This window comes from Leucopleurus acutus (assembly GCF_964270905.1).
Source record: "Leucopleurus acutus genome assembly, chromosome: 3".
Taxonomy (NCBI): domain Eukaryota; kingdom Metazoa; phylum Chordata; class Mammalia; order Artiodactyla; family Delphinidae; genus Leucopleurus; species Leucopleurus acutus.
Window position 1 is genome coordinate 24,398,562 of NC_139145.1, and position 21,988 is coordinate 24,420,549.

The 21,988-nt window shown below is 39.6% G+C and overlaps 1 protein-coding gene and 1 pseudogene across 2 annotated transcripts in view; both read right to left on the reverse strand.

Moving 5' to 3' along the window:
- The window catches only part of LOC309960018 (metabotropic glutamate receptor 7-like), a 238,919-nt gene that overhangs the window by 107,115 nt on the left and 109,816 nt on the right, over window positions 1–21,988 (reverse strand). The gene's annotated exons all lie outside the window — the stretch shown is intronic.
- LOC309959873 (ferritin light chain-like) overlaps window positions 5,418–21,988 on the reverse strand; it is a 53,969-nt pseudogene continuing 37,398 nt past the window's right edge. Inside the window, exon 3 of the transcript in view lies at window positions 5,418–5,953. The product of the transcript in view is annotated as a ferritin light chain-like (transcript). The remainder of the gene's footprint in view (window positions 5,954–21,988) is intronic.

Consider the following 21,988-nt stretch of genomic DNA (forward strand, 5'->3'; position numbering starts at 1 on the left):
GGGATACTTATAGCTGGACGTAAGGTTACTATGCTTAACAGAAAATCAAAAAATCAATTGCCTCCCCTTACGACCGTTAACTTTCCTGGATCCAATTTTGAACATTGCAATGCATCTTGGAATAATAACCAAATATGGTGTACTATAGATTATACCAAGGTGTCAATTCTTATCTCTTCTTTTCCCATCATAGATAGGTTTATCACATTTCAAAAGAACTGGGATATATGGAAACTAGCTCTAACTTATTCCAATACACCTGTTATAACTTGTGTTGCTCCTCCATATACACGTTTGTGTGGTTCTATTAACATTGGTAATTCTTCCAAAGGAGGATATAATATTAGCTGTGTTAATTGTATTTTTAGCAGTTGTATGTTCCCTTCTGCAGGAACGCAATCTGTGCTTATACTAAAGCAACCCATGTATGTTATGGTGCCTGTACATCTGAGAGAACCTTGGTATGAAGATACTGGAGTACAGGCATGGGTGGAAGTCTCTAAAGCCTTGCAGAGGAGACGCTTTCTTGGGTGGCTAATAGTAAGTTTACTTGCGTCGGCTGCTCTGTCTGCTACTGTGGCTACTGCCGGTCTTGCTCTTTCACAGAGTATTAATCATGCTCACTTTGCTAATCAGTTATCTCAACATACCAGTCTTGCTTTATCTTTACAAAGTCACATATATTTATGGATTAATAACAAGTTAGATGAATTTAAAAACGCAATTTTGGGGATTGGAGATCAGATGGCAGCATTAAAATTGAGGATGCGTTTAGCTTGTCATGCAAAGTATACATGGATGTGTGTTACTCCTTAAAAGTACAGTGACTGTATTTGGGAATGGGAAAAAGTAAAAATGCATCTGCTGAGTGTTTGGTCAGATAATAATATTAGTCTTGATCTTAAGAAATTAAATGCTGAAATTCAGGATATACAAAATACACATCTTGATGATGTTTCGCCAGAAGATGTAATTCAAACATTACTGGATCATTTAAAGTGGTTAAACCCTCAGTCTTGGATTACTGGAAGGTTGTCAGGATTTATTACCCTGGCCATAATTTGCCTATTATTGATAATAATCTTCTCATGTCTGTTTCGTATCCTCATGCAACAGTACACTACTCTCGGCACTAAACTTCATGGAATTATTTTGCAGCAAAAGTTAAAAAATAAAAAAGACCTGTGGGAAGCAGTCAGCCTTGAGAGCAGGTAAGGACATGCCAGGCATGCCGCCGCTGCTCGAAGGGACTGTCCCTACTTGTTCCCCTCCTTGTTCCATTCCATGGGAGATAAATCACCAGGGCCCAGAGATCAGAAAGAATGTAAAATGAGACAAGCAAAGCTGTCTTCCCCCTGCACATGCAGGTTATTTTTGATGCTTCTGGGTTTATGGGTTTCCTCCCAGGGAAGTTAACCTTGAGCCGAGACAGTCTGTAGGTAATGTAAACCACCATCTGGCAACCTTCCTTTTTCTAGTCTAGATAATCTGCAACTGTAGCGCAATAAAATTTGCCTTGCAACCATCAATTGTCTTGGTCCTTCTGACCCCATTCTTCGGTGCTACTTCAGTTCCTTACCCCTTCCCTTCTGACCCTGGGCGGTGAAATCCTCTTTCTCCGGCTGGTCCGCGGCACACATGAATATATGTTTTTGTCTTGCTGTACTGCACCTGTGCTGTCTAGTAACAGATATTTTGTCTGCTAGTAGTGTTCTAGATTATGTCTTTCCAAAGCGCTGAGGCAGTGCACCTATTCTGTAGTTGCAGCTGATGCCTGAATGTAGCCTAGCTGACAAATTATTGATTAATAAGAACTTGAATTTCTCAAAGATTTGTACTGTTAACCAAAATCTGAGCAAGGAGTCTCAAATGTAATTCTTAGCCAGAATTACATGTTAATGAACCATTTAACAGTGTGAATCAAGGAACATCAGTGTAAGGCTTTCTTTTAATTTATTTTTTACCTGCTTGAAATATCAGTTAAAGTTTGCCAGCTTGGTTGCAGATGAACGGACGTTTGAAGTTCACCAAACTACTTAATGTGGGATAGGATAATAGACTTCCAGCGCCCTCAAGGCTGTGACCTTGCAGCCATTTTACATAGCACATCCTCCTCCTATAGGGATGAACCTTTCCCTGGCCCGAAAAGTAGCAGCTCTGTTGAAGCTTTGCTTATTGTAACAGGATTTTGTTTCCAGGTTACATGTCTGTGGAAGACTTAATTCTGAATAGAGATATAGATATTACTGGAAACTAATTGTTTTTTCTATTATACTCTGATTTATCAAAAAAGTAAAACATTTAAACTGTGCTACAGAAATTCAGAAGTTGTCTTGCAATCTTTAAACAATAAATGAATGAGTTGCCCTTAAAAAAAAAAAAAAGGATTAAGCAGTTAAGCTGTTGGTCCCACATCAGACAAATTTTCCTATACCTTCTGTCAATATTGTTAACAGAGACTGTTATTTTATTAATCCTTATGATCCCGTGATTCTTTCTTTCATGTTTCAGGGCACAGCAGGTGAGAGAGTGGATTTGTTAAGCTGGGTGGGTTTATCCTTCTTTTATGCGTTCATTCAATTTATGTTCATTTACTTATTGTACACACATGGCAATAGAAGCTGCTAAAGCAATCATTGCTATTCTGCAAAACAACAAGGCACAGAAGCAGATGTCTTATTTCTGAGATTTCTCCCCCCAGGATTATTATGATTAAAGATCCTTTCCCCCCACTCCCTGGAGAGGACAAGGGGCTGCTCGCTGGAGGTTTTTTAATGACTTGGGGAAAGGCTCAAATATCCCCCCATTATGGTAATCCACCCCAGGGGCAAACCACACGAGAATATTATGAATTTATTTTATTGTTCTATCCTCGCAAAGGTAATACTCAGCCCATTAGAATATGAAAACTATACTGTCAAATTTCAGAATTACATGGATGAAGAAAATCACCAGTGGCATCATATCACGTGTGTTATAGTTATATTTACTATATTGACTATATTAACTATGTTGTGTTAACAATATATTGTATAACTATATATTGAAAAGGCAAAATGCTGTAACTTATTTCAGAAAAAATAATTATGTTGGCAAACCCCAAATTGTACACTGTAGACAGGTCCTAGGAAAAGAAGATTTAATTCATAGTGGACAAGAGGTTAGCTTCTGTTTTCAGCCATGTGCTATTTCAAGAATTAAACGTCATGAATAATACAGGATATAAGAGGAATAGTCTAAAGACGGAAAAGCACATTTTGATTAGGAAAGAGAATTTAAGGCTTAAGTCTTTTTTTTTTTTAAGGAAAACTGCCTTATTACTATGAGATAAGAAAATTGTTTCCTTCTTTTCTTCCTTGCTTTCTTCTTTTTCTTTTTTTTAACCTTTTTAATTTTGGATATTTGACCTCTAAGCTGAGATGACTGAAAATGCCTCCTCTGGGCATCAACATTTTTGAAAGACTTTTTCCCCGTCCCTAAGGGCTGTTTGTCTCTTGGAGGCATTGTCTACATTACTCACCAAGAGGCAAGCATTTGTCCTTGCACTAAATGCTGACATGTCCTGATAAGAGGGAAGCTGCAAAGTAGAAGAATTGAAGGTCAATATGTTGATATTGGTCTCAAGAGCATTGATGTACATTTGTGTATTGGGGAAGGGGAGAGAAGCTTGAGAGTGGGCCAGTGGGGAGGGGTAAATATTTTGTGATGCTGTCTACCTATGGGCTTATAAAGTTTACAGCTGCATTAGGAGGACAAGCATTACCATTAGCATGAAAAGTAGGGCAGACCTCAGTTGCAAAAGCTTCTAGCCATACACACAGGGCAATACGTAAATGATACACCTTATTGCATTCACCCATTCACCCTCCCCTGTTCATGCTAATTGGAAATTTCAATCCATTTCAGAGAAGTAACACAACTATCGATCATTTTCCCTGGCACAAATCTTCCTAGAGCTCACGCACTAGCCCATGTGTCTTAGATTTAATATCTGATCACTAGCTGGATTGAAGCCAAGAGGTGGTTCCCAAAGTTGCTGCACACTAGAATCACCTGGGGAACTCTGAGACCTCCCTGTGCCCAGGCTCCTCCCTAGACCTACTGAATCAAAATCTCTGGGGCTGGGACCCAGACACCAATGTTTTTCTTAAAAGCTCTTTAGGTAATTCAAATGAGCAGCAAAGCTTGAGAAGCAGCCCAATAACGGGAACAAACTTATTTCACACAGATAAAGTGGGGCAATTCATATGTTAAAAGAACATGAATATATGTCCATGCCTCTCTCACGCTTTGTCACAGTTTACCCTTCCCCCTCCCCATATCCTCAAGTCCGTTCTCTAGTAAGTCTGTGTCTTTATTCCTGTTTTACCCCTAGGTTCTTCATGACATTTTTTTTTCTTAAATCCATATATATGTGTTAGCATACAGTATTTGTCTCTCTCTTTCTGACTGACTTCTACACTGTTGGTGGGGATGTAAATTGGTGCAACCACTATGGAAAACGCTATGACAGTTCCTCAAAAAGCTAAAAATAGAGCTACCATATGATCCAGCAATCTTACTCCTGGGCAAATATCTGGACAAAACTATAATTCGAAAACATACATGCACCCCTATGTTCACAGCAGCACTATTTATAATAGCCAAGACATGCAAACAACCTAAATGTCCACTCACAGATGAATGGATAAAGAAGATGTGATATATATAAAATGGAATACTACTCAGCTATAAAAAAGAATGAAATAATGCCATTTGCAGCAACATGGCTGGACCTAGAGACTATTATACTAAATGAAGTAAGTGAGAAGGAGAAAGACAAATACCATATGATACCACTTATATGTGGAATCTAGAATATGATACAAATGAACTTATCCATGAAACAGAAACAGACTCACAGACATAGCACACAAACTTGTGGTTCCCGAGGGGAAGGGGGAGGTGGGGGAGTGATGGATTGGGAGTTTGGGATTAGCAGAGGTAACCTATTATATATATGATGGATAAACAACAAGGTCCTACTGTATAGTACAGGGAACTATAGTCAATGTCCTGTAATTAACCATAATGGAAAAGAATATGAAAAATTATATATATGTATAACTGAATAACTTTGTTGTACAGCATAAACTAACACAACATTGTATATCAACTATACTTCAGTAAAATAAATTTTTTAAAAAAGGAAAAAACATGAATATATATATATATACTTATAGATATATATATATATTTCTTTTTTTCCTCTTTATTCTGTTTGTGTTTCAAATAGGCTTTTTTTTTTTCCTTCTGCAAAAAGCGTTATTGTTTCCATTTGGTCCAAGGCTTGGGAGAGGGCTCCAGGGCGGTTACAAAGCTGCCTAGTAGCTGCAGAGCAGGGCTTCAGGCAGAAGCTCTGATGCCAGAGGGGCTCCTCAGAGGCGGCTGGACTTCAGAGACTCCTGTTTGTGCTCGAGGGTGAGCCTTTCAAAGAGATACTCGCCCAGCACAGCCTGCGGACCAGCCAGCCTGCGGAGGTTGGTCAGGTGGTCGCCCATCTTCTTGATGAGTTTCACCTGCTCCTCCAGGAAGCGGCTCTCCAGGAAGTCACAGAGGTGGGAGTCTGCGCGGGCGGAACCCAGGGCGCGCAGATCTGATAGTGCCTGGTGCAGGCTCTTCCCCCTAAGAATGGCAGCTTCCACAGCGTCCTGGGTTTTACCCCACTCATCTTGAGAAGGCTTCCGCGCATCCTGGAAGAGGGCGCGGCCACAGCACTGGTTTTGCATTTTCAAGAGACGCTGGGCGCCCTCACACTTCTCCTCAGCCAGTTGGCGAAAAATGTGGCCCACACTGTCCAGAGTCCCATTGTTGCTGTCGAAATAGAAGCTCAGAGAGAGGTAAGTGTCCCCAGATGCATGTTGAACAGGCGGTGGACAGCGGCCTCCACCTCGATGGAATAATTCTGACGAACCTGGGAAACTCGTGGTTGATCAGTGATAAAGAGCTAAGCTCAAAAAACGGTGTTGGCCTGTCCTGGAGGCTGAGGATAGCTGAGTGGCTGATTCCAAAGGTTGCGACAGGAAGAAAGGTTGGAGGGTGGTCAGGGGCTGGAGCAAGGAGCGTCCCTGGGTCTGTTCATTCCAAACACTGTTGAAGCAAAAGACAGAACTGCAGGACTGCCGAGCGCACTGCCTCAAATAGGCTTTGATATAAATGAACAAGAAGTCCAAGCAAGGACAAAACTTACCCTTCCCCCCACCAAAATAGCTGGCGATACTAGAATCTAGACCTGGGAAGGGATTCTTCCATTACTTTCTGAACATTCCAAGCCACTAGAGCAGTGGTTCTCAAAGTATGGTCACCTTGTAACCAAGCAGTACCCTATGGGGCCTTCCTAGGACAGACCCATCCCCCATATCCTCTGCTGTAGTTCCTCTCTGAAGTACTCCGATAATAGTATCTCAGGCATATTTCTTGAGTTTTCAGATGCTAAAAACCACCACCCAATGGAAGAAATTAACTCCTTGATGATCATGAGCACGTAGCCCCCAGACCTTCTGGCACCTAAGGATGGATAATGTTACCTGCCCTGTGGCCTCAACATCAACCAATCAGAGGATTGTGCACGAGCTGATCACATTCCCTGGGACGTCCCTCCCTCACCTGGCCTTTAAAAATGCTTTGCTGAAATCCTTTGGAGATTTCAGGGTGTTTTGGAACTCGGGCCACCCCTCTCCTTGCTCGATCCTGCAATAAACCTTTCTCTGCTCCAGACTCCAGCCTTTAGGTTTGTTTGGCCTCACTGTGCTTCAGACAGACGAACCTGCATTCGGTAACAACCTGACCAGTTTTACCAGCGTCCCCTGATAATGTGTCAGATATTCAAGTTTTAGGGCCCTGTCCCAGCCCTATGGAATCAGCAGCTCTGGTGGGGCTCAGTGATCTCTGTTATAACAGGCCCTCCGGATGATTTTTATTCACCTTAAAGTTTGAAAATATCTGCATTGTCAGCTGGCCAAAGCGTCCACCAGCAGGTGAAGGGGATTGGTGCCTGGAAAAGATAGGGACCAGCCAAGGCAAGTACAGCAGCATTTGCCGTGGTAGTAATGGAGAATGCCTTTTCTCCACTGGTTGGCACAGACTAGGATCTGGGAGCAGTGGCAGGGTTATTTAGGATGCTTTACATTTCAATGTAGAGGGACCGCTGTCCTGGTTTGCCAGGGACTTCCCCTGTGTGAGCACTTAAAATCTCATCTTGGCAAACCCCTTAGCCCTGGGTTTGAAAAACGTAGGGAATAACATGAAATTTAGGGGAAACATGATCTAGGTTTTGGGCAAGTCACAAGTGCTAATTAAAGCTAAGCAAGTATGGACAACACTAGCGTTCTTTAGCCCTTTGCGGGGAGGTAAATCTGATTGGGTGAAAGGACTTATTGTTAAGAGATCTTTGTAGAAACATCCCCTTCTGCTTAGTCCGCTGGTTCTCAGTTCTGGCTAGACATTGGCATCGTCTGAGGAGATTTAAAATGATTTTATTGGCCTACGATGACCAACCGTCAGTGTGAGGGTTTTTAAAAAGTGCTTCAGATGATTCTAATGCACAACCAAATTTAGGTGCCACTGCTTAAGCTTTTGAACCGCTGCTGCATATTTGCACCTCATCTTCCTATGAGAATATCCAACTGTAGTTGAGGTTTGTTTTTTTTTTTTTCTTTTTCTAACTGTCTTATAAGATTTACTGTCTTAAATAAGGTTGAATGTACAGAAAATCTTGCTAGTCCATCTGGTATAGCTGGATACTTAGAATAATATAGTTAAGATATATACCATTTAAGTATTGTGACTGGCCTTTTTTTGAAATTAACATATGCATTGAATTAGTATGTTCTCTTTTGAAGTTGTTATGTTGGGGAGCTATACCTCTAATCTGCCATTACTAAATATCTGGACACCTCTTATTAGGAATTGCTTTTAGAAATCTTTAGGGATTAAAAGCAAGATTGCTGTATTATTTGTACTGGAACCACAAAAACCTCACAGAGTTCCCCCGCTGTACCTTCTACCCCCATCTCTAACCCTTGGCAACTTCTAAACTGTTCTCCATCTCCACGGTTTTGTTATTTTAAGAAAAATATGTAAACATAATCATGAATTACTTAATCTTCGGAGATCGGCTTTTCAAAATTTTTCCCTCGGCATCATTCCCTTGAAGTTCATTTCAATTTTTGCATATATTAATAATTTGTTCCAGAAACTTCCGGGAAGATGGCAGAAGAGTAAGACGCGGAGATCACCTTCCTCCCCACAGATACACCAGAAATACATCTATGCGTGGAACAACTCCTACGGAGCACCTACTGAACGCTGGCAGAAGACCTCAGACCTCCCAAAAGGCAAGGAACCCCCCACGTACCTGGTTAGGGCAAAAGAAAAAACTAAACAGAGACAAAAGGATAGGGACGGGCCCTGCACCAGCGGGAGAGAGCTGTGAAGGAGGAAAAGTGTCCACACACTAGGAGCCCCTTCGCGGGCGGAGACTTCGGGTGGCGGAGTGGGGGAGCTTGGGAGCCACGGAGGAGAGCACAGCAACAAGGGTGCGGAGGGCAAAGCGGAGAGATTCCAGCGCAGAGGATCGGGCCGAACGGCACTCACCAGCCGAGAGGCTTGTCTGCTCACCCGCCGGGGCGGGCGGGGCTGGGAGCTGAGGCTCCGGCTTCTGTCGGAGCGCCGGGAGAGGACTGGGGTTGGCTGCGTGAGCACAGCCTGCAGGGCGTTGGTGCGCCGCGGCTAGCCGGGAGGGAGTCCGAGGAGGGGTCTGGACCTGCCGAATAGGCAAGAGACTTTTTCTTCTCTCCTTGTTTCCTGGTTCGCGAGGAGAGGGGATTAAGAACGCTGCTTGGGAGAGCTCCAAGGACGGGCGCGAGCCGCGGCTAAAAGTGAGGAGCACAGAGACGGACATGAGACGCTAGGGCCGCTGCTGCCGCCACCAGGAGGCCTGTGTGCGAACACAGGTCACTGTCCACACCCCCTTCCGGGGAGCCTGTGCAGCCCGCCACTGCCAGGGTCCCGGGATCCAGGGACAACTCCCCCGGGAGAACGCACGGCGCGCCTCAGGCTAGCAACGTCACGCCGGCCTCTGCCGCCGCAGGCCCACACCACACTCCGTGACCCTCCCTACCCCCCCACCCCCACCCCGGCCTGAGTGAGCCAGAGCCCCCGAATCAGCGGCTCCTTTAACCCCGTCCTGTCTGAGCAAAGAACAGACGCCCTCCGGCGACCTACACGCACAGGCGGGGCCAAATCCAAAGCTGAGCCCCTGGGAGCTGTGAGAACAAAGAAGAGAAAGGGAAATCTCTCCCAGCAGCCTCAGAAGCAGCGGATTAAAGCTCCACAATCAACTTGATGTACCCTGCATCTGTGGAATACATGAATAGACAACGAATCATCCCAAATTAAGGAGCCCTGTGGATGAAAGGCTCTTGGTGCTGCAGCCAGGAATCAGTGCTGTGCCTCTGAGGTGGGAGAGCCAACTTCAGGACACTGGTCCACAAGAGGCCTCCCAGCTGCACATAATGTCAAACAGCGAAAATCTCCCAGAGATCTCCATCTCAACGCCAGCACCCAGCTTCACTCAACGACCAGCAAGCTACAGTGCTGGACATCCTATGCCAAACAACTAGCAAGACAGGAACACAACCCCACCCATTAGCAGAGAGGCTGCCCAAAATCATAATAAGTCTACAGACACCCCAAAACACACCACCAGACGTGGACCTGCCCACCAGAAAGACAAGATCCAGCCTCATCCACCAGAACACAGGCACTAGTCCCCTCCACCAGGAAGCCTACACAACCCACTGAACCAACCTTAGCCACTGGGGACAGACACAAAAAATAACAGGAACTACGAACCTTCAGCCTGCAAAAAGGAGACCCCAAACACAGTAAGATAAGCAAAATGAAAAGACAGAAAAACACACAGCAGATGAAGGAGCAAGATAAAAACCCATGAGACCTAACAAATGAAGAGGAAATAGGCAGTCTACCTGAAAAAGAATTCAGAATAATGATAGTAAAGATGATCCAAAATCTTGGAAATAGAATAGACAAAATGCAAGAATCAGTTAACAAGGACCTAGAAGAACTAAAGATGAAACAAACAATGATGAACACAATAAATGAAATGAAAAATACTCTAGATGGGATCAATAGCAGAATAACTGAGGCAGAAGAACGGATAAGTGACCTGGAAGATAAAATAGTGGAAATAACTACTGCAGAGCAGAATAAAGAAAAAAGAATGAAAAGAACTGAGGACAGTCTCAGAGACCTCTGGGACAACATTAAACGCACCAACATTCGAATTATAGGGGTTCCAGAAGAAGAAGAGAAAAAGAAAGGGACTGAGAAAATATTTGAAGAGATTATAGTTGAAAACTTCCCTAATAAGGGAAAGGAAATAGTTAATCAAGTCCAGGAAGCACAGAGAGTCCCATACAGGATAAATCCAAGGAGAAATATGCCAAGACACATATTAATCAAACTGTCAAAAATTAAATACAAAGAAAACATATTAAAAGCAGCAAGGGAAAAACAACAAATAACACACAAGGGAATCCCCATAAGGTTAACAGCTGATGTTTCAGCAGAAACTCTGCAAGCCAGAAGGGAGTGGCAGGACATATTGAAAGTGTTGAAGGAGAAAAACCTGCAACCAAGATTACTCTACCCAGCAAGGATCTCATTCAGATTTGATGGAGAAATTAAAACCTTTACAGACAAGCAAAAGCTGAGAGAGTTCAGCACCACCAAACCAGCTCTACAACAACTGCTAAAGGAACTTCTCTAGGCAAGAAACACAAAAGAAGGAAAAGACCTACAATAACGAACCCAAAACAATTAAGAAAATGGGAATGGGAACACACATATCGATAATTACCTTAAATGTAAATGGACTAAATGCTCCCACCAAAAGACACAGATTGGCTGAATGGATACAAAAACAAGACGCATATATTTGCTGTCTACAAGAGACCCACTTCAGACGTAGAGACACATACAGACTGAAAGTAAGGGGATGGAAAAAGGTATTTCATGCAAATGGAAACCAAAAGAAAGCTGGAGTAGCAATTCTCATATCAGACAAAATAGACTTTAAAACAAAGACTATTAGAAGAGACAAAGAAGGACACTACATAATGATCAAGGGATCGATCCAAGAAGAAGATATAACAATTGTAAATATTTATGCACCCAACATAGGAGCACCTCAATACATAAGGCAAATACTGACAGCCATAAAAGGGGAAATCAACACTAACACATTCATAGTAGGGGACTTTAACACCCCACTTTCACCAATGGACAGATCATCCAAAATGAAAATAAATAAGGAAACACAAGCTTTAAATGATACATTAAACGAGATGGACTTAATTGATATTTATAGGACATTCCATCCAAAAACAACAGAATACACATTTTTCTCAAGTGCTCGTGGAACATTCTCCAGGATAGATCATATCTTAGGTCACAAATCAAGCCTTGGTAAATTTAAGAAAATTGAAATTGTATCAAGTATCTTTTCCGACCACAACGCTATGAGACTCGATATCAATTACAGGAAAAGATCTGTAAAAAAATACAAACACATGGAGGCTAAACAATACACTACTTAATAACGAAGTGATCACTGAAGAAATCAAAGAGGAAATCAAAAAATACCTAGAAACAAATGACAATGGAGACACGATGACTCAAAATCTATGGGATGCAGCAAAAGCAGTTCTAAGAGGGAAGTTTATAGCAATACAATCCTACCTTAAGAAACAGGAAACATCTCGAATAAACAACCTAACCTTGCACCTAAAGCAATTAGAGAAAGAAGAACAAAAAACCCCCAAAGTTAGCAGAAGGAAAGAAATCATAAAAATCAGATCAGAAATAAATGAAAAAGAAATGAAGGAAATGATAGCAAAGATCAATAAAACTAAAAGCTGGTTCTTTGAAAGGATAAACGAAATTGATAAGCCATTAGCCAGACTCACCAAGGAAAAAAGGGAGAAGACTCAAATCAATAGAATTAGAAATGAAAAAGGAGAAGTAACAACTGACACTGCAGAAATACAAAAGATCATGAGAGATTACTACAAGCAACTCTATGCCAATAAAATGGACAACCTGGAAGAAATGGACAAATTCTTAGAAAGGAACAACCTGCCAAGACTGAATCAGGAAGAAATAGAAAATATGAACAGACCAATCACAAGCACTGAAATTGAAACTGTGATTAAAAATCTTCCAACAAGCAAAAGCCCAGGACCAGATGGCTTCACAGGCGAATTCTATCAAACATTTAGAGAAGAGCTATCACCTATCCTTCTCAGACTCTTCCAAAATATAGCAGAGGGAGGAACACTCCCCAACTCATTCTACGAGGCCACCATCACCCTGATACCAAAACCAGACAAGGATGTCACAAAGAAAGAAAACTACAGGCCAATATCACTGATGAACATAGATGCAAAGATCCTCAACAAAATAGTAGCAGACAGAATCCAACAGCACATTAAACGGATCATACAGCATGATCAAGTGGGGTTTATTCCAGGTATGCAAGGATTCTTCAATATATGCAAATCAATCAACGTGATACACCATATTAACAAATTGAAGGGGAAAAACCATATGATCATCTCAATAGATGTAGAGAAAGCTTTTGACAAAATTCAACACCCATTTATGATAAAAACCCTGCAGAAAGTAGGCATAGAGGGAACTTTCCTCAACATAATAAAGGCTATATATGACAAACCCACAGCCAACATCGTCCTCAATGGTGAAAAACTGAAAGCATTTCCACTAAGATCAGGAACAAGACAAGGTTGCCCACTCTCACCACTCTTATTCAACATAGTTTTGGAAGTTTTAGCCACAGCAATCAGAGAGAAAAGGAAATAAAAGGAATCCAAATCGGAAAAGAAGAAGTAAAGCTGTCACTGTTTGCAGATGACATGATACTGTACATAGAGAATCCTAAAGATGCTACCAGAAAACTACTAGAGCTAATCAATGAATTTGGTAAAGTAGCAGGATACAAAATTAATGCACAGAAATCTCTGGCATTCCTATACACTAAGGATGAAAAATCTGAAAGTGAAATCAAGAAAACACTCCCATTTACCATTGCAACAAAAAGAATAAAATATCTAGGAATAAACCTACCTAAGGAGACAAAAGACCTGTATGCAGAAAATTGTAAGACACTGATGAAAGGAATTAAAGATGATACAAATAGATGGAGAGATATACCATGTTCTTGGATTGGAAGAATCAACATTGTGAAAATGACTCTACTACCCAAAGCAATCTACAGATTCAATGCAATCCCTATCAAACTACCACTGGCATTTTTCACAGAACTAGAACAAAAAATTTCACAATTTGTATGGAAACACAAAAGACCCCGAATAGCCAAAGCAATCTTGAGAACGAAAAACGGAGCTGGAGGAATCAGGCTTCCTGACTTCAGACTATACTAAAAGCTACAGTAATCAAGACAGTATGGTACTGGCACAAAAACAGAAATATAGATCAATGGAACAGGATAGAAAGCCCAGAGATAAACCCACGCACATATGGTCACCTTATCTTTGACAAAGGAGGCAGGAATGTACAGTGGAGAAAGGACAGCCTATTCAATAAGTGCTGGGTAAACTGGACAGCTACATGTCAAAGTATGAGATTAGATCACTCCCTAACACCATACACAAAAATAAGCTCAAAATGGATTAAAGACCTAAATGTAAGGCCAGAAACTATCAAACTCTTAGAGGAAAACATAGGCAGGACAGTCTATGACATAAATCACAGCAAGGTCCTTTTTGATCCACCTCCTAGAGAAATGGAAATAAAAACAAAAGTAAACAAATGGGACCTAATGAAACTTAAAAGCTTTTGCGCAGCAAAGGAAACCATAAAGAAGACCAAAAGACAACCCTCAGAATGGGAGAAAATATTTGCAAATGAAGCAACTGACAAAGGATTAATCTCCAAAATTTATAAGCAGCTCATGCAGCTTAATAACAAAAAAACAAACAACCCAATCCAAAAATGGGCAGAAGACCTAAATAGACATTTCTCCAAAGAAGATACACAGACTGCCAACAAACACATGAAAGAATGCTCAACATCACTAATCATTAGAGAAATGCAAATCACAACTACAATGAGATATCATCTCACACCAGTCAGAATGGCCATCATCAAAAAATCTACAAACAATAAATGCTGGAGAGGGTGTGGAGAAAAGGGAACCCTCTTACACTGTTGGTGGGAATGTAAATTGATACAGCCACTGTGGAGAACAGTATGGAGGTTCCTTAAAAAGCTACAAATAGAACTACCATATGACCCAGCAATCCCACTACGGGGCATATACCCTGAGAAAACCATAATTCAAAAAGAGTCATGTACCAAAATGTTCATTGCAGCTCTATTTACAATAGCCCAGAGATGGAAACAACCTAAGTGTCCATCATCGGATGAATGGATAAAGAAGATATGGCACATATATACAATGGAATATTACTCAGCCATAAAAAGAAACGAAATTGAGCTATTTGTAATGAGGTGGATAGACCTAGAGTCTGTCATACAGAGTGAAGTAAGTCAGAAAGAGAGAGACAAATACCGTATGCTAACACATATATATGGAATTTAAGAAAAAAAAATGTCATGAAAAACCTAGGGGTGAAACAGGAATAAAGACACAGACTTACTAGAGAATGGACTTGAGGCTATGGGGAGGGGGAAGGGTAAACGGTGACAAAGCTAGAAAGAGGCATGGACATATATACACTACCAAACGTAAGGTAGATAGCTAGTGGGAAGCAGCCACATAGCACAGGGAGATCAGCTCGGTGCTTTGTGACCGCCTGGAGCGGTGGGATAGGGAGGGTGGGAGGGAGGGAGACGCAAGCGGGAAGAGATATGGGAACATATGTGTATATATAACTGATTCATTTTGTTGTGAAGCTGAAACTAACATACCATTGTAAAGCAATTATACTCCAATAAAGATGTTAAAAAAATAATTTGTTCCTTTTTGTTGCTCGGTAGTATTCTATCATCAGATTTTATCACAATTTGTTTCAACATTCATCCACTGAAAGACATTTGAGTAGTTGCCAGTTTTTGGCTATTATAAATAAAACTGCTATGAACACTTATGTGTAAGTTTCTGTGGGAACTTAGTTAATTTTTTGTTTCTTTTGGATAAATGCTCAAGAGTACAATTACTGCGTTGTAGGGTGAATCTACTTTTAGGATTAAAAGAGACTGTCAAGCTGTTGATCAGAGTGGCTAAACCATTTTATTTTCCCACCAGTGATGTGATATAATTTTTCTATGTACTCGCCAGCATTTGATGTTGTCACTATACTTTAATTTTAGTTACTCTCTGACATCTCATTATGGTCTTAATTTGTATTTCCCTAATGGCTAATGATGCTGAGCATCTTTTCATGTGCTCCTTTGCCGTGTGTATATTCTATTCCATGAAATGTCTGTTCCTGTCTTCTGCCTATTTTCTAGTTGGATTTTTTTAAGTTGTTTGGAGAGTTCTTTGTATATTATAGATACAAGTCATTTGTCTCATATGGGATTTTCAAATATGTTTTCCTACTGTGTAATTTGAGTTTTCATCCACTTAAAAGGATCTTCTATGAAGCATTTTTAACTCATTTTCATGAGATCCAATTTATCAGTTTTTGCCTTTATTGATCATACTTTTGGTGTCAAGTCTAAGAATTATTCCCCTTGTTCTAGATGCCAAACATTTTCTCCTATTTTTTTTCTAAAAATGCCCTGCTTTTACATTTAAGATTATGATCCACTTTGATTTAATTTTTGTGTAAGGTGTGGAGGTTAAGGTTCATTTTTTGTTTGTTTTTGTCGAGGGATGTCCAACTGTTTCAGTACCATTTTTTGAAAAGTCTATTCTTCCTTGATAGCTTTTGCACTGCTGTCAAAAACAAGTTATATGTATTTATGTCAGTCTATTTCTGGGTTCTCTATTCCATTCCATTGATCTATGTATCTACCCTCCATCATTACTGCAAAATCTTGAAATTGGGTAGATTAATTCCTCCCATTTTCATCTTCCTTTACAAGTTGTTTTAGCTATTCTTCAGCCTCTTCTTACCATATAAATCTTAGAATAAGCTTGTCTATATCCACAGAAACCTTGAGGGCATTTTAAGAGTAATTGTGTTAAGCCTCTTAACTTGGGGAGAATTGACATCTTTACCATGTTGTGTTTTCTAATCCATGAACAAGGTATGTCTCCCTATTTGTTTGGGACTTAAAAATTTTTCTTCATCAGCATTTTGTAATTTTCAGTATAGAGGTCCTATAAATGTCTTATTGGGCTTATATTTAGGTATTTATTTAGGTCAGTTGTAAATGGCATCACATATTTTTATTTAAGCTTCTACACATTTGTTATTAATATATAATTTGATAAAATTGTGGTGATCTTGTACTCTAAATCATTTACAAACTAATATTATTTCTCAAGCTTTTTGTGGATTCCTTGGTATTTTCTCCATTTAGATTATCATCTCATCTTCAGATACAGACAGTTTTACTTTTCCTTATTCAGTATAATAGGATATATTACTATTCAACATTCAGTAGGATATGTTCCTTCCTATGCAACGTAGTAGGAATAGTCCTTTTATCTTTTAAATAAACTTTTTAAAAATTTAACTTTTAAATTTATGTATTTATTTATTTTTGCTTTATTTTCTTACTAGACCCTCCAGTGATATATTTAATAAAAGTGGTGAGAGCAGTTATCGGTGCCTTGTTTCTGATCTTACAGAGAAAGCATCCAGTCTTCCACAGTTAAATATCAGGTCGGTATAGGTTGTTTGTAGATCATCTTTATGAGTTTCAGTATGCTCCTTTTCTATTCCTAGTTTGCTTGGAGTTTTTTTTTTCTTCTTTTTTTAAAATCATGAATGGGATTGGATTTTGTCAAATGCTTTCTCTGCATTAATGGATAGGATCACATGACTTTTCCCCCTTAATCTATTGGATATGGTGGATTACACTGTTTAATTTTCAAATATTTAACCAACTTTGCATAACTGGAATAAAACCCACTTGGTCATGGTATATTATTCTTTTCATATATTTCTGGATTTAATTTGCTAATATTTGGCTGAGGGTTTTTCAGCCAATTTCATAAAAAATATTGGTCTGTAGGTTTCTTCTTTCTATACTATCCCTGTCTGGTTTTGGTATCAAGGTAATACTGGCTTCATAAAATTAATTAGAAACTGTTCCCTCTACTTCTATTTCTTATCAAATCATGTAAAATTGGTGTTAATTCTTTAAGTCTTGGGTAAAAGTGAAACATCTAAGCCTGAACATTTCTTTTGGGAGTTTTTAAATGAAAAACCAGTGTTTCTAATGGTTACAGGAAAATTGAGATTATCTATTTCATCTTGGCTGAGTTTTGGTAGTTTTGGGTGTAGAAACATTAGCCCATTTCATCTACATTTTTGAATTTATAGTGTAGACTTGTTCATAGTAACTTGTCCCTCATTAACCTGCAGGATATGTCATGGTATCCCTGGTTGCATTTCTGATATCTGTGATTTGTGCCATCTCTCTGTTTATCTTTATCAGTCTTGCTAGATCTTTATTGGTTAGATTGCTTATTTCAAAGAACCAGCCTTTTGTTTCATTGATTTCCCCCCCTATTTTCCTGTTTTCAGTTTCATGGATTTCTGTTTCATCTTTATTATTTCCTTCTTTCTGCTTGTTTAGTGTTTTTTCCTCTTCCTTTTTTACTATTTTAATATAGAAAATTAGATTATTGCTTTGAAATATTTTCTTTCCTAATTTAGTGCTATAAACTTCCCTTTCAGCATTGCTTTCACTTCATTCCGCAAACTTTGATCTGTTATATCTCCATTTTCTTTTATTCTATGCATTTAAAAATTTTTTCCTTGATGCTGTCTTTTTTACCCATGAGATATTTGGAAGTGTGATGTTTAGTTTTCATGTGATTGAAGGTTTTCCTGTTGTCTTTCTCTTATTGATTTCTAGTCTGATTCCATTATGGCTAGAGAACATACTCTCTATGATTTTAATTCTTTTAAATCTGCTAATGTTTTTTTATCGCCCAGTATATGGTATATGAGTGAATGTTCCATGGACACTTGAATATGTATTCTGCTCTTACTGAGTGTGTTCTTTAAATGTCAGTTATATCCTGTTGATTGATGATGTTTTCAGTTCTTCCATATCCTTGCTGATTTTTCTCTCTGGTAGTTGTATAAATTGCTGTGTTGAAGTCTCAAATAATAATTGTGGATTTAAAACTTTCTCCTTTTACCTTTTTCAGTGTTTGCCTCATGCATTTTGAAGTTCTGTTGTTTGGTGCACACACATTTAGTATCACTAGGTCATCTAGGTGGATTATTCCTGTTATCTTTATGTAATGACCCTCTTTGCCCCTAATAATTTCCTTTGCTCTGAAGTCTACTTTGTCTGATATTAATATAGCCATTCCTGCTTTTTCTGATTAATGTTCACATGATATATCATTTTCATCCTTTTACTTTGAACTACCTATATCATGATGTTTAAATTAAGCTTCTTATAGACAGTATATAGTTGGATCATGCTTGCGATTTTTTAATCTACTCTTCCAATCTCTGTCTTTGACTTGGTTATTTAGATCATTTACCGTTAATGTAATTATTGCCATGTCAAAGATTTGGTCTACCATGTTATTTTTTGTTTTGTCTTTTACCTTAGTTTCTCAATCCTGTGTTTCCCTTATTTTGCCTTCTTGTGGGTTACTTAAACATTTTTTAATAAGTCCATTTTAATTTAATTCATTTATAATCATTTGTGTATACTGTTTGTATAGTTTTCTTAGTGGTTGTTTTTGGCATTACAGTATACATATGTAACTTATCATAGCCTACTGGAATCAGCGTTTCATTACTTCAAGTGAAGTTTCAAAATTTTACTTCCATTTAGGTCTCTTAATATTCCCCAGTTTTAAAGTATGATTTTCTGTAGTATTTCCTTTCTCTACATTGAGAACCCCATCAGATGGTGTCATCATTTTTGCTTTGACCATCATATAGAATTTAAGAAACTCATGAGGCTAATGATAGTCTCTTATATTTACCCCATTTGTTTTCACCCATTCCATTGTTCCCCTTTTCTTTCTGAAGTTCCCAGTCTTCTGTTATTGTTTATGTTTTCATAACAGTAGGTGATATTTTGGATTTCCAGTGCAACTGGATATGAGTTTCAGGAAACACTGAGCCTGGCTCACTTAATGCTACTGAGTTGGAGGGTTTGTATACGTTGGGCCTGTTGGCACAGCAGATGCTAGCAGATTAGACTAATGTTGATGGGACTAGTGCCACAGGAGGATGGGTTCCCATTCAGGCTATGCTGCTGCTACAGTAGATCAAGTCCCCCTCTACCCCAAGTGTGGGGCAGTGACCTGCTGCTGTCACTGCTTTGTATTAGGCTCCTTTTGCCTCAGGTGTGTGGTGGGATCCCTTGGAAGCTGCTGCTGCTACTGCTGTCAATCACAAGGTTAAATTCATTTCAGAAATACTTAAGTATAAATATATAGCCTGGCTCTTGTAGGACCTCTGTTTTTTTTTTATTGCTTTCATACAAATTATCCCAATTTAGTGACTCAAAACAACATAAATTTATTGCCTTACAAGTCTGACATTGGTCTCAATTAAGTAAAAGTGTTGGCAGGATCAACAGATGAATGGATAAAGATGTGGCACATATATACAATGGAATATTACTCAGCCATAAAAAGAAATGAAATTGACTTATTTGTAGTGAGGTGGATTGACCTAGAGACTGTCATACAGAGTGAAGTAAGTCAGAAAGACAAAAACAAATACCATATGCTAACACATATATATGGAATCTAAAAAAACAAGAAAAAATGGTTATGAAGAACCTAGGGGCAGGGCAGGAATAAAGACGCAGCCATAGAGAGTGGACTTGAGGACACAGGGACGGGGAAGGGTAATCTGGGATGAAGTGAGAGAGTGGCATGGACATATATACACTACCAAATGTAAAATAGCTAGCTAGTGGGAAGCAGCCACAAAGCACAGAGAGACCAGCTCTGTGCTTTGTGTCCACCTAGATGTGTGGGATAGGGAAGGGAGGGTGGTAGGCAGATGCAAGAGGGAGGAGATATGGGGATATATGTATATGTATAGCTGATTCACTTTGTTATGAAGCAGAAACTAACACGCCATTGTAAAGCAATTATACTCCAATAAAGATGGTTAAAAAAGAAAAAAAAGTGTTGGCAGAGCTACATTCTTTTCTGGAGGCTCTTAGGGGTGTTTCTGTTCCCTGGACTTTATCCACTTCCAGCGGTCACTTGTAGTCCTTGACTCAGAGTCCCCTTTCTCCACCTACAAACCCCAAAATGTTGCATCTCTCTGATTCTGCTTCTATTAGGACATCTCTCTCTTTCTCTTTCTACAGTTGGGAATGGTTTTCTGCTTTTAAGGACTCATGCAATTAGATTTGTTCCATGAGGTAATCCAGGATAATCTTTCTATCTCAAGGCCTATAACTTCAGTCATATCTGCAAAGTCCTCTTTACCATGTAAGGTAACATATTATTAGGTTCTAGGGATTAGGGTGAGGGCATTTTTAGGAGCCAATATGCTGCCTACCACACCCTTAACAAGTGACCTTGAGCAAATTACTGAGACTTTAAAGCCTTACTTTCCTCAAACATAAAATGGAAAGAAAGATAACTAGTTAATATCATGAAAGTGAAACAGTATATATGAAATCAACTAATTCAAAAAAGTAAGATTTCTTCTTTTTCTTTATGATTGGCATGATTCTCAGAGTTCAGTTACTTGAAGAGTTACTTTTTTTTAAACAGAACTAAGGAATTTCAGGGTTCAGGTGCTGTAAGATTGTCTGAATTATCTGAGTAACAATTAGCTAAGCACAGGTGTAAAGCATTTGATTTACTCCCTGGTGTCCTTTATCTTCTCATCCCACTAAATCCATATCCCTTGTCTAGCTCCAGCCAGTAGAGTCAGAGCTTGTTTTACTGTTTAACTAAAGTTCAATTTAAATTTGCTCTACCTCTCCAGATTCTCAGCCCTGGTTGCATATTATAATCACCTGGGGAGATTTCAAGACCTACTTGATGCCAGAGTTTTACCTATCATGGATATTTGAGGAGGGACCTGGAATGAAATGCTCTAGCTTATGGTTTTGGGAGCCAAATCATAGTCTACACTGAGCCAAATCATTTGCGAGATCAGCTCTAAAAAGCAATTTATCTGTGGTGACTGATGCTCTTCCTTTGTCAGTATGCTTGTCCCTCTTTGGGGGAAAAGAAGAAGGGGAAAAAAACCCCAGCGGTTGGGCTCCCTGAATTATAACCTGATGCTGTGGAATTAGTGTTGGCTCAGAGCGCACATCTTCGGATACCCATTCTCTCTCCTGCTTCCTTGCATGAGCTTATATCCTTGGGCAGTTTTTCATCCACCACCCTCTTTTGCTTCTAATCTTAGCAAGTAAAGTCTCTCCTTAATGAAACAGCATTTCATGAGACTTACTGGGAGCATAGGTCTGTTCCAGACCTATCCTATGTTAGCTAAAGCAGATATAAGTGATGTATTTTTGGCATTCATCCTTGTGGGTTGGAGAGAGAAGACAGAATTTTATCCTTTAGGTGTCATATGACTGGGCAAATGGGCTCATTCCCTCTACTGCCTACCATGTAAAATACTGAGGGTATTACCTCTAGAAGGTATCTTCTAGGTATCAAAATAGCTCAGATAAGTCATATTTCTCAGTAAAAGGTGACAAAACTATGGCTTAGGTGGTGAATTTTCCATGTCAATTTGTCTGGGCCACCATGCCCAGTTATTTGGTCAAATATTATTCTGGATATTTC